Below are 12105 nucleotides of genomic sequence, written 5' to 3'. Positions count from 1 at the left end.
AACAATGGGAAAATGTTAACATTAATGTAAGTTTGTCTTTTAATAATACATGTGCTTGACCTCTGACCTCTGATTTTCTTTGAGAATGTGATTTGTGGGCATTTCTCTTCGTAGAGAAGAGAGAAAATTACAAATGTCATTTCTGGCAAGGTACCCTGAATTCTGTGTTGTGTGTGTGTCTATAAATGTAAAATATAAATAGCTACATGCATATGCATATATGTGGTGGATGTTACAGCCCACATTTCCAAATGTGCAAGAAATAGAACATTCTTTAATTTCTCAAGCAATTTAATTGCTTTTTGGTGATAAGACATTAAGACATGTTAACCTCGTTGTTTACAAACTTGTGCCTCCACCACAACAGCCAGAGTTGTGCATGGTTTCAGAATCCTATACAGTGGCAAGGCCTGGGGAGTTACAGGAAATCCCTTCCTTTGCCATCTGTCCACACGAGTTGCCATGGAGAACGTCCACCTTCCTGTTCCAATAGTTCCTCAAGGTCCAAGTGCTGTCAATCTCTCCAAGTCATGTTTGGGGCACTGGAGTCTTCTCAAGGCTGCCCACCTGCTTTGGTACCTCTTCAGCTTCCTTTTCTAAGATCTTGCCACACTCCAGCACAGTTTTCCTTTCTCTCTGTTCACCTCTCTCCTAAGCTCAGGTAAATCTTTTTCTCACCTGGAGATGGAAAAATTCTGTGTTCTCCATGGTTTCATGGGGTATTTTGTCTATGCTCCAAATCTTCTCACCTGCTCTGGTTTTAGACTTTGAGAAAGGAAAATTTTTAAAAAGACAAAGAGGTTATTTCTAGTTGTTGTCGTTTTAATTAATTTATGTATTTTAGAGGGGGAAGTAGGGGCAAAGGGAAAGAAAAACTTAAGCAGACTCCTTGCTGAGCACAGAGCCTAAGTCATGGCTCAATCTCATGACCCTGAGATCACGAGCTGAGCTGAAACCAAGAGTCGGTGCACAACTGACTATGTCACTCAGGCACCCTTTGTGCTTTTGATCTTGACACAACCCTCTCATCAGACAATTAACCAACTCTCAATGAGCCAAGTATCTGATTGAAAGTGGTAGAAAGGAAAAGGGATAAAGTGAAGAGGGAATAAGGATTACTGTGTCAAAAAACAATTTCCTGTGTATATAAAATATCCTGGTCAAAGTTAATATGCACTGTAACAGAAAAGATTTTTAATCATGGACTATGTTTCTGTTAATACATTCAATTTAATGGTTTTTGCCTCCTGCTTTGTGTTTGGAAATGGGGAAAATAAAATATATTAAAGAAGTATAAATTTGTTTCTTCCCCCAAAAATGTCTTAATTGAATTGAGATTTAGGTTGTACAAGTGTAAAGATACATACAAAAATAAACAGGAAATTACAACAATTCAACATATACAGAATTGTATGCGGATGTGATCCAAACAGCATATGGTAATGTTGAGCAGAGAGACTCATAATAATTAACATTTGTAAATTGCTTTCCATTTTACTTGCATGTATAATTTAATTTGATTCTTGCAATAGCCCTGAAAAGTATGTTGTGATTATTATTTCCGTTTTACAGATGAGGGGGAAAATGCCACACGAAGATTAAGTAATTTCTCCAAATTCACACAATTAGTCAGTAGGAACTAGATTGGGGGGGGGGGGGGGGGCTCATGTGAAAAATTTGCTCAAATTATGGATTTGAAAGGAAGGTGAAAGATAAAGAGGATATATGAGTGCATTATACAGAGATATATTTTGCATAATTGAATGTTTTGTGTAAAGCTCTATACTGGTAAATTGAATTGCGTAATACAGTGGCTCTAAATCCAATTTAATCAGAATCTCTGAGGATGAGTCCCAGGGATTGGTGTTTTAATACAGGTGGTTCCAATCAACAACCAGGGTTGAAAACCACTGGGTTTTGTTGCTGTTGTTTCATAAGCATAGAAGTATTTTAAGTGGCAGAGAGAGCGAGCGAGAGAGAACCCTATCAGAGCAAAGAGGACATGGAGAATAAAGACCTTGGACAGTTAGAGCTAAGAGGGGGAGCTAATTTAAAACATGTTTTGTATAACTGGAAAATCATAAAATATCGCTACTGCAGGGTACAGTGAAAGATCAGTGACTTTACTTTCTATTAACAATTCCAGGGAAAACTGAACTGTAAACACACTCAAAAATTTTTAATATTTTATTTTTTTCCATCCTTTGGAGTCTTTGTTCCCCAAAAAGCATAAAGTTCTACAGCAGTCTTCAGTTCTTGAGATGGCTAGAATAATAAGCTATTTACTTGCCATAAAAATTTATGAAGTAGAACCAAATAAAAATGATTCTGACAGTTTCCTCACCAAAATACAAAATGGACCTTTGATTATTGTCAGCGCTAGTGTCACTACATTGATCTCCCGGGAATGGGTACAGAATTACACCCACATCCATCCACATTGCATAAGATATTACATTTCCTTGTATTCTTCTCATACTTAGTGTTACTGGAGTTTTAAATTTCTGCCAATTTGGTGAAATGAGCACAAAGAGATATGAAGACAAGGAAATATCTGTAAGAATCCAAGGTAAACTTTCCATGAGTAGGATGATAGATAAAGGAACTATGGATGAAATAGTTGAGAGAATCCCATACAGCAATTAACGTCTAGTAATCACACCTATCAGTTTCAATAAATCAAAATATCAGAACTAATACTAAGCCACAAAATAAGTTGCAAAAGAGTATGCATAGCATAATGCTATTTTTGCAAAGTTTTAAGACACACAAAACACTATGTATTTATGAAGGAATATACATATAATAAAAATATGAAATCATGTATAGGGAAATACATAGCAACTTACATAGTTTCCTAAGGTAGGGAGAAGGGGGAAGGGTATGGGATTGGGACTTTAGCTGTTTTTGAAATATCTTATTTCCTATCACCATTACAAAAAGCCTGCATACAACACAGACATAGAAACATTAACATATTTAAATCTAGACTATTGGTATATATATATATATATATATATATATATATATATATATATTCCACACTATTTTCTGTATTATCTATATACTTCTACATACTGAAAAATATTTCAGATTTTTTAATTATTAAGAAACTGAGAAGCTTGTTTTGACAGAGAATGAGCAAAGATATTTTTGTTAATGAGAATAGCTTTAGAAAAACTGTAGAAATGTGAATAAATAGGACAAGTCCCTTCTCTAATTCAGCCCTCATAGCCCTGTCAGATCAATTTTTAAAAAAAAAATAAAGTTCCAATCATGCAATAGTTAGAAGAAACAAATTAGATGTAAACATATCAACCTAAATTAATCAAACAGCTTTAGACAAACAGTTCTAAATTTTAAAAAGAAAGAATGATAAAATACAGAATGAAATCTTTTTATCACAATGCCACATACTTAAATTAAAAGTACAAACAAAGAGAAGCTTTGCTTCTAGCTATGTTGAAGTAACTGATATTAGACCTCCATCCCATTATAACAAATAAAACATTGCACAAAAGGTAGCACAGAGCTGTGATCCCTGAGAGAAGAGAAACAGAGATAAGGCTTATAATCACAGGGAGTTTCTGCTTGGATATATTCTCCAGACCAAGATATGGAAAGAAGGAACCCAAACAAAGCATGAAAGCTCTCTGAATTGAGGAGTTAGAGGTCAGAGTTCAAGGATTCTGAAGTAGTTGCAATTGGCAAGTACCCGAAAAGAGACAGAGCAATCCAGTGAGGCGTCACCATGAGTCTACAGGGAGTGAAACCCCACAAGGCCAGGCAAGTAATTGCCAGGGAGCTATAAACTCAACATTTCCTGGAGCTCACAGAGGGATGGGAGACACCGGAGTTCCAATAATCCAGGGTGGAAGGTTCTCAAATACCCAAGGCATTCAGTAGAGATCACAGAAGGAGTAGTGAGAGGGCTTATCTAGCCCTAGAGTAAACTTTTTCTAGACCAGCTGTAACAAAATTTAAAACCAGTCCTTGAAAAGATCAAGCTGATTGCCAAACTGCTTAACTACCTGACCAAAAAAAGCCTAGTACTATCTATAAGAAGACAACGCAGTGCCTGGGTGACTCAGTCAGTTAAGCATCTGCCTTTGGCTCAGGTTGTGATCTTGGGGTCCTGGGATTGGGCTCCGTGTCAGACTCTGTACTTAGCAGGGAGTCAGCTTCTCTCTCTCCCTTTGCCCCTCCCCACTCCCGCTCATTCTCTTTCTCTCTCTCTCTTTCTCTCTCTCCCCCTCTCTCAAATAAATAAATAAATAAAATATTTTTAAAAACCAATTTTCAAAAAGGCAACAAACCCACACAATAAATATTTCAGTAACACAGTGTTCAACATCCAGTAAAAAATTACTAGACATGTGAAGAAATAGTAAATGAGACCCATGAACCTACAACCTAGAAAGAAAAATCAGTCAATGGAATTAGAAACAGAAATGACATCATTTGTGGAATCAGCAAAGACTTTAAAACATCTATTATAAATATGCTCAGTGTTTAAAATGAACCATGAACATAAGGTGTAGAGAAGTGGAAGATATAAAAAAAAAAAAGAACCAAATGAAACTCTAAAGCTTAAAAGTATAACATGTGGAAACAGATGGGGGGAAAAATCACTAGATGGGCTTAACACCGGATTAGATACTGCAGAAGAAGAGATCAATGAACTTGAAGAAATAGAAATAGGAACTACCAAAAATAAAATACAGATAGAAAAAAAAAAGACTGAATAAAATTAACAATTCAGAGACCTGTGGGGCAATAACAAATCATCTAATGTATAGTTGGATCCCAGAAGGAGGGTGAGAGAAAAAAATGTTTGAAGATAAAAAGGCTGAACATTTTCTAAATTTGACAAAAATCATAAACACACAATTCCAAGAAACTCGGTAAACTCCAAGCAAGAATATACTCCAAAGCATACCCTATGGTGTGTGGCATTAACACCTATCATTGCTTAGTGCCTGACCTGGTTTATTAACTGAGTGTGCAGTTGGCCTGCAATGTCATGCCCAACCTCTCTAGATGGACAGAGACAGACACCAGAGAGCTTGCCAGGTGCATGGTCTGAGGGCCAATGTTGGGAGCTGGTAACAGAATTCACAATAAGGAGATCAGAAATTTAAAAAACTAGTACCAATTCAAGTTGAGGACAAGATGATCCAAAAAAAACAAGGTAATAAGCAGAGGAGGATTAAATCATTGGGAAGCACAGCTAAATTTCCTGAACCAAATGGATTTGCTAGTTTTTAAGCAGGCTGGGCTCTTGTGCGGCAGCTTATGGTCATAAGCATCAAAAAGGTTCTTCCTCTCTTCTAATGGAAGCAGGGCTGTACAATATTCTATGTGACTCAAAGTTTTAAGTAGAAATCACTATATTTCTAAGGACAGAGGCAGCAATTAACGCATCACTTCTAAATACAAAAGTCTCCTTATGCCTTATATGCCTCTTATGCCTGGGAGTTCTTGGACAGAAGGGTATGTTCTTTGTACTTAGGACAGACTGAGGCATTTTATATTTAAGAGGGAGAATTAGAACTTGTGCAAAGGGGTGATGAGTAGCCAATCTTTAGACACTCGGAAGGAATATGATAGGATGTTACATTTCACCTAGTATCTAGATTGGAACCTAAAAATGAGAGACTCATATTTTTATATATATGACATTTTGTTGATTTCAAAAGAATCTATTTCTTTATAGAACAGATGAAATAAACATAAAAACAAAAAAATTTCGTTTACATACTTGAAGATTTATTTTGGGAAGAACATAATCAAATTAAGATGATAGTGTATAAGCTTTCGCAAACTAATTTTTTTCAGTCGTGAAATTTTTCCTACTCAACTCAATAAATATGCATTTATTTTCCTCACAAAATTAGGATCATGCTGCTTATATTCCTTTTTTAGTCACTTTTTTTAACTTAATAATATACCATAAATATTTTCCCATATCATTCAATCTTTCATCCATTGGCTCAAAAAAAAATCAGTAAATACTATAGGATAGTTTTGCTTCATTCTTTATTATGGTTATGTCTCTTTTTTCTTATGATACTGGCTAATTTTAATGGCAAGCATCTCTGTCTTGTTCATGGCCTTAATGAGCATGCCCCAACATTTCACTTATAAGTATAGTGCTGGCTGCCAGTTTGAAACAGACAATCTTTATCATTGTAGTTGTCTATTTCTAGGTTGCCAGGAAGTTTGTTTGTTTGTTTGTTCATTTGTTTGTTTATTATTTTTGAATCACAAATGAATGTTAAATTCTGTCAAATTCCTCTTTGGCACCAATTAGGAGGTAGATTGTGGGTGAGAACTAGAGTTGGGAATACCAGTTGAAGAACTATTTCATTGGTCCATATCAGAGGAATGAGACCTAAAGCAACAGATGTGGAAAGGGAAGAGGAGATCTTTTATAAATACAGCAAAGGAAGTTAAGAAAAGAAAGAGGCAGAGATACCCGGAAATTTTGAGCTGGTTTCCTGGGACGCCAACTCCAGAAGAAGCAGAGGAGGAGTAGCATGTGACAGAGGAAAATACTGTTTTGTTTGAATAGTTAGATACCTGAGATATTCATATGGAGGTGTCCAGTTGGCAGATGAAAATCCAAGTCTTCAAGAACAAGAAAGAAGAAAACCTAGATTCAAAACTCACCTGCAGAGTTACATCAAGGCCACAAGAGGATGTGACCTGACCAAGGGGAGAGCACACAGGGTGAGAAGCACTAAATTTGAGGAATGGGGGCTTTTAAAGAAGCTCTTGGTGACTCCTTGGTGGTTACTGTGTTCCTTTGCTAAAAGCTTAACTGTTGCTTAACAGAAACAGAGAAGAGAAAAAATAGCTTGGTTGGGGTTTGGGGAGTCTCTAAAATACAAAACAGTTTTTTCTTTTAAATAAGACAGAATGATAATGATCTACATAAAACAGGAAGAGGGGAGAATGCATCGAGAGTTTACATTGGATGACTCTGATCTTTTCTATAGGTAGGCAGTGGGATTTTATGCTGAAAGGAGGGGCATGAGGGTAAGCTTGAGGTGTGAGCAAAGTGAGCCTAAGAAAAGCTGTGGTGGTAGGTTTGTAGGGAATTGACTGAAAATGAAATAAAAACTTACAAATTCTGGAAGCTCAATAGTGCAAAGCAATAGTGTTGGAGGTTCAATCAGCTTCCACCCCTTAACTTTTTCCAGTAGTGCTCAGCAATTTGGAATTCAGAAGAGTGATGGGAAGCCATGGAATATAAAAATGGGTTAAGTAGGGAACTGCAGGAATACATTGCTGGAATTCATGTGGAGATAGAGAAACAAGGACAGAGTCTCAGTAGGAAACAGTCAATTAACCAAACACCCTTTTCCAAAGTGTGTTTTATGGAACACTAGACCTGTAAAACATGTTTCATTTAAAAAAAAAAAAAGGGGGGGGGGGATCCCTGGATGGCACAGCGGTTTGGCGCCTGCCTTTGGCCCAGGGCCCGATCCTGGAGACCCGGGATCGAATCCCACATCAGGCTCCCGGTGCATGGAGCCTGCTTCTCCCTCCGCCTGTGTCTCTGCCTCTCTCTCTCTCTCTCTCTGTGACTATCATAAATAAATAAAAATTTAAAAAAATAAATAAATAAATAAAAATTAAAAAAAAAAGCTTTTGTCAAATTATTGTGGGAAACCTTGGAGTTTCAGAAGAGACATTAACATTTAAAGGGCCTAGGACTTCCTAAACTTACTTGACCTTGGATACTTTTTTGCAGAACTCAGATCAACAGCACTTACAGGTATTTATGTTAGTGAGAATAAGCTAGGTTATGCGTGGTAAGAAGTCAATCTCAAAATCCAGTTGCCGAACACAGCCAGTGTGGGTCCAAATAGCCACTCGGGATCTCAATCTAATGGAGATTCCAATACTCTGTGACCATCTCAGACACGCTACTCCAACATTTGCTATGGCTAAGGAAGAAAGCATATGGAGACGTGCTCATTCGTCGTGCTCAGACCTAAAGTGGTACACATCACTTCTGCTGACCACTCATGGGTCATAATGGGTCATATGGCCGCAATCAAGTGTAAGGGACTGGGAAATATAAGAGGGAGGGGAAGAAGGAAGAAGCTGCCCCCAGCAGCTTTATTTATTGAAATGCTCTTCTATTTTCAGCATTTTGCTAGGTGCTTGTGTGATATGCATGATGTCATGTAATTCCCACAACAACACTATCAATAAGGTATTTTATTGTCCCTATTTCCTGAATCAGAAATTCGAAACTTGAAAACGTTAGCTGATTTGTCCAAGGTCGCAGAGAAGTAAGTAAAGGAAGCTAGCTAGACTCAGACCATCCCCTCTAGGATGGCGAAGCCCATACTGACCACCATTGTGCTCTTCTCTCCCATCCTTCTGTGTTTTTGATGGACAGGCCCTTTTACTCACAGCTTCTTATTTCATCCCCAACAATGCTTCCAAGATATCCACCTGCGCTTTTGTTTCTAATGAAGAAAAGAGGGGATTTGAACCCAGTTCTCTTTGACTCTCAAAGCCCCTGTTCATGCACTTTCTCAGACCTCTTTCTCTACTATTTTGATCACTGCATGTGGATCATTTGGCCTTCCTTTGGCTGGATTTGGTTTACACACAATATTCTGGACAGACCTACAGATGTACCTTTGTTTCATTGGCACTGAGATGATGGTTACAGCTTTTTCTAGATCTTCTTAGGTTGATCTCTGGATCTGTTGATTGCAAAATCTTTACATTGGAAGACTTGAAGTCTTATACCTTGAAATGCCTCCCCTCTAAATTATACATTGCTTCGTGCATGCTGCTTCTTTCTCTGGGAGTATCACGAGGTTTTCCTATTAGTTTTCCCTCACAAGCTTGGTATTCATGACTCAGGAAATCTCATGTCTACTGCAAATTGGAAGATTTAAACATATACAGCTAAGACTCAAAAGAAACTGTCTTTGAGGAAGAAAATCTCAGGAGTAATAGGATCCCAGCTGTGTGGCTCCTCTGGGTCCAAATTAAAGAGTCCATGAAAGCATCCTTCAGAGTTCCCCAGGCACAGTGGGCTCAGCAAAGAGTTTGAAGACCCATCTGGTTGATTTCGCAAGTGGCTAGTGAGCCCAGCAGCTTTGCTTTCAGGTAACTTAAAAGATTGAATAGTCTCAGCCAGAGAGCCTCAATGACCCTGGGGAACTGGGAGCAGTGATAGTAAGAGTGGAGGGTGAGTCTTGCCTCTCTAAGAGGTCAGGGAACAGCAAACAAGAAATCCATACGGGGCAATCAGCTCACATACCAAATGATGCCATCGATGTGAATGTCAGGATTATACCAAAAACCTATAAATCAGTGGCTTAAACAATATAGAATTTTATGTGCTTATTTGTTTTGTGTCCCACGTAAAAGTTGTCCAAAGGTCGGCAATCCATGGCTAAAATGCTGGTTCTGCGATGTCACCAGTGACCTTGACTGTCCCTAGCTTTCTGCTCCCGGCTGATGGCATTCATCCATGGCTACAGAATGGCTGCTACAGCTGCAGTCCGTGTTCCTGGCTGCAAGAAGGAAGAGCAGAGGGCAGACACAGTGACTTCTGCTTAAATCTCATTAACTACTCCTAACCACAAGGGAGACTGGGAAATGCAATTTCTCAGCTGGATACCTTGTGGCCTTCCAAAACTTCAGATACTGAAGAGGAAAGGGGAAATGGGTGTTAGGTCCTTCAATATTGTCACTGAACCACAAGGAATCCAATAAAATGCACACATTTACAGGCAAGTCTTGGAGGCCAGTCAGTCTAGACTGCATGGATGTTTATTTTCACTGTGATAGTTGTGGTCTGGGAGGCAGTCTAGACCCCCAGCCCTTACCACACACTGCCACCATAGCAGACATCATCACTGTCCCTGACAATCCTGACCAGTTGGCAGAAGTCTGTAGACTGAGGTTGGACTGATGCTGCAAGATGTTTCATCACCACTTTCTGCCTGGGTTCACTCTATGAATCTTTTAGAGCCAGTTAGCTTAATCCTAGAACCAGCAAGTGGTCGTCTTTGAATCTGAAAGCATGATGCTCACCCACACCCAAGGGTAACACTGAGGATGTTTCTCTTCTATCTGTTGTACCCTTTAGTAGGGACATCCTGACCACTGAAGAACAACGGTTAGATCCCTCCCATCCCCAGAGCTTCCAACAGTAGACCTTTCATCCAGGATTTTATATCCAATGCCCAGAAGTTTGTTACTAGAGATGATAAATGCCAACAGAGCTAAAGTCGGTGCTGAAAATCAGGTGGAGCTGGAGGAAAAAACACGACTTATTAATCAAATGTTGGAATTATCAACACACATTTGAAGATCTGGCAGCAAGCGTAGATGCAATGACGGCAGAAAATCTGAAGCTAAAATCAGAAAACCAAGTTCTTGGACAATATATAGAAAACCTCATGTCAGCTCCTAGTGTTTTTCAAACAACCGACTCAGAAAGCCAAAGAAAGTAAAGGATTGACATCCCTTCTGTTTTATGGAATAGCTGCTGATTTTTTTTCTTTAAAACTTGGATAGACTTAAAAAGTTACAGTACTTTTGTTTGTGGCTTAATTGAATATTTATGAAGATAATATCAGATCTAGGGAAAACTAAGAGCATAACAGAAGACTTCCGTGAGTTTGTATGATATATGTTAGTCTATGTAAACATGCAAATGTATTGTAGAGACTTTATAATTAGAAATGCATGTATTTATGAAACTTGAAAGTGAATGTTTTATCAAATGTGCTTTGATTTATAGGTTTAGCACTTTCCTCTACCATAGGTGTAGCAAGAGATACAAGAAAATAGCCATTGTGTTGTGAAAAGTGACCAAAATCATTTACTAAATCTACAACTGTATATAGCCTGTCCACCATGTTATGCCTCATCTCCATTTGCTTCTTCCTTTCCATTTCTCTTCCCCTAAGGAAAAAATTGGTTTCACATTTGTAGAAGCAATTTTAATAGTTAATTATCTGTGAGAGTAACCTAAGCTCGAATTGTTGAAACTTAACCAAAATAAATACTTTCACAGTTAGGACTTGCCTTCATATTAAGATACGATTGTTGGGTTCTCTTTATTCAATTGAAAACGGAGGCTATACATATGAAGACTTTTCTTTGCCACTGAATTGTCAAATTGGAAAGGTTTGTTGATTAAACACTTCCTTTTGCACAAAATAACCCACTTGGTACTAAAAAGATGAGCTCTGGTTATATTTTTGTAATAGGAAATTGTGAGAAAAATGGAAATAGGATGGGAAGAGTACTTGGCACACAGTAGTAACCAACTCCAAATATTTTAACTCCAGATTTGCATGATCTCTGGCACAGATTAGATCATTTGGGATATATATATATATATATATTAAATGATTAAATGTGACAAACCTTATGTCAACCACATCTAGAAGAGAATAGCTACCAAGAGTTCAATCTCAAGGTTTATTTGAAGTACCCAGCAGATCGACTTTTGCAAAATTCCTTTACAGTGTATTAGTATCAAAATCATGAATAAAATGCATGCATACTAGCTGATACTTTCTTAGTATTTTCTCTCACCATTTCTCCCAGAATTTTCTGTTAACCTAACTATTTGGTTTGTAGAGTTTAGTTACTCTTTGACACTTTCTAAAAATTTAGTTTGTAGATTCATTTGGTAAGAAATTTAGCATCAGACATTATGTTAAAATGTTAAATTGGGTAAGAGATCCACTAATATCATTTTGGTTACTAGATTGCAGCTACTTTTAATTATGGAACAATCTTATGCTTGTATTGATGTAAGATTCGATGAATGACTTCAGCTGTACAAATAGAATAGTTATCCTGCAAACATTTTGCATCCCTTTTGTGACCTAATTGACAAACATTTAAAATTGTGTTGTAATTGTGCTTTGCTGTTTAATGAAAAACTATTTCAGAGAAAAAAAAAAGAAAGAAAAGAAAAACAATGATTAAGTACCAGTATGTACCAGGCACTGAGCTTGGTGTGGAGTTAACAAAGATGAAGGGCATTTCTCTTCTTGGGAATTCAGAGACTAGTGGAAACAAGGAAGTACACAAAGAAATTGCAAT

At 37.6% G+C, this 12105-nt stretch overlaps 1 pseudogene; it reads left to right on the top strand.

Moving 5' to 3' along the window:
* Positions 1-10246: 10246 nt before the first annotated feature.
* On the top strand, positions 10247-10496 carry LOC140594648 (short coiled-coil protein B pseudogene; annotated as a pseudogene).
* Positions 10497-12105: the final 1609 nt, after the last annotated feature.

This window comes from Vulpes vulpes, chromosome 12 (genome assembly GCF_048418805.1).
Source record: "Vulpes vulpes isolate BD-2025 chromosome 12, VulVul3, whole genome shotgun sequence".
Classification (NCBI taxonomy): domain Eukaryota; kingdom Metazoa; phylum Chordata; class Mammalia; order Carnivora; family Canidae; genus Vulpes; species Vulpes vulpes.
This window is presented reverse-complemented; position numbering and strand designations above follow the sequence as displayed.